Genomic DNA, 531 nt, shown 5'->3' with positions numbered 1-531 from the left:
AAGGAAAGGAAAGGAAAGGAAAGGAAAGGAAAGGAAAGAAAAAAAAAGAAAAAAAAAAAAAAAAAAAAAAAAAAAAAAAAAAAAGAAAAAAAAGAAAAAAAAAGAAAAAAAAAGAAAAAAAAAGAAAAAAAAGAAAAGAGAAAAGAAATAAGAAAGGAAAGGAAATCTGATTCCATCTTTTGGGAAGTTTCATTTCCAGGGCACGGAGCAGAGTGGGACAATGTCTACCCCTCTTTTGGGAGATGCTGATTTAATGAATGTGGCAGCTATTGTGTGTGCTTGGGAGCCTCCCAGACGTTTTTCTTCTGCTGATATTTTCTTTTCTTTTCTGCTTTAATGAGTGTTTCAGTAATTGACTTGATGATTTCTGTTTAATTAGCACATTTTGGAGGAATGATCAAAAAAATAATAAGATAAAGTAATCAGACAAGCATAGTGTGGAGGAATAATAGCTCCTTTGTGGGGCTAATTGGAGTGGACAGTCCATCGGCTAGTTTGGGGCTTCTCACAGTTGGATATTCCCAGCCTAGC

This window comes from Manacus vitellinus, unplaced genomic scaffold, assembly GCF_001715985.3.
Source record: "Manacus vitellinus isolate BGI_N305 unplaced genomic scaffold, ASM171598v3 scaffold_81_pilon, whole genome shotgun sequence".
NCBI lineage: Eukaryota > Metazoa > Chordata > Aves > Passeriformes > Pipridae > Manacus > Manacus vitellinus.
The sequence above is the reverse complement of the archived record's forward strand: the minus strand, read 5'-3'. Positions refer to the sequence as shown.